Raw genomic sequence first — 1,091 nt, 5'->3', positions numbered from 1 at the left:
TTCTCCAAGTGAGAAGTGTCAATTGTCAATTGTCACCGCCAATTATCTAATTGCTTGCACTCTCATTGCTCCAATGGGATTGCTTACCTTTTTTGTTGGTACATGATTCACTTCCTTATTTTGCTCATGACCGTGAAACAGTAGACGTAATTTCGTAACAACGAAAGTTGTTCTGTGATGGAAAAAAATATAATAATCGATGATGTGTTCTGCTGTTCCACTAGAGCGATTCACTCACTTCCTGGGATTTGTTTTTGTTTGGTTTTTCTTTTTTCAGTGATTAATGGGAGATGCTGGGGTTCAGCGTTGCTGAAAGTCATGACACGATGATGACTTATCCTTGGATTATACGATGTTAAAAATGGGAAGTTCGCCGGTGACTCGTCGATACGAGTGAAAACTCGATTTTTGGTATTGTCTTTCTCCCCTCGTGTTGTTATGAGGTTTCCCCTTCCCACGAGGTAGCCTTTGCTTTTTGTTGAATACGCAGTTCTGTGGAACGCCATTGGATACACCTGGAGATTTTCAGGGCTCACCTGGAACTGTCGCTCCACCTGGAGGCAAAATCTCTGAGACAGTTGATAATATCGTGATCTCCAACATCTTGGAGATGTTGGATGAATGAACTTTTTGAAATCCTCTTCCTGTTTTCAAATCCAAAAGATTTACCGCCAAAAATACGAATTTTCAAACGAATGCTTTCGATGTATTTCGATATATTCCTTGAAAAACTGAATTACGATTTTTAAAAACCCCAATGGGATTTCACTAAAAGGAAAATAGATTTTATTGTTTATAGTTTTGTATTGGATAATGTTATTTAAATGTGTTTAATGTTTTTGGGTTTTTTAATGAATAATGGGATATCTGGAAAGAATGGAATTACTGGTATTGGATATATTTTCGAAATTTAAACTTAGAAGACGACTTGTTTCTGGGAAACTCAATTCTTTGAGTTATTGATTGTAATCCAGAAATACTGACTACATTGGTATTTTTTTTTGGTTTTAGTTACTGGAGATGCTGAAGTTCTACGCAAGATTTGAGATCAGTGAAGAGACTGGGGATCCTTTGACAGATCATGACATGAC

At 36.9% G+C, this 1,091-nt stretch overlaps 1 protein-coding gene across 1 annotated transcript in view; it reads right to left on the bottom strand.

Annotated features, from left to right (window-relative positions):
- LOC105273020 (probable G-protein coupled receptor Mth-like 5) overlaps window positions 1–491 on the bottom strand; it is a gene marked incomplete in the record, with an annotated part of 3,507 nt that extends 3,016 nt beyond the window's left edge. The window contains 1 exon segment of the mRNA XM_011315255.1: window positions 88–491.
- Between the last annotated feature and the right edge of the window lie 600 nt (window positions 492–1,091).

Source organism: Fopius arisanus, unplaced genomic scaffold (assembly GCF_000806365.1).
Source record: "Fopius arisanus strain USDA-PBARC FA_bdor unplaced genomic scaffold, ASM80636v1 scaffold00643, whole genome shotgun sequence".
NCBI lineage: Eukaryota > Metazoa > Arthropoda > Insecta > Hymenoptera > Braconidae > Fopius > Fopius arisanus.
Note: the sequence above shows the minus strand (reverse complement) of the source record. Positions and strands in the feature narration are given on the sequence as shown.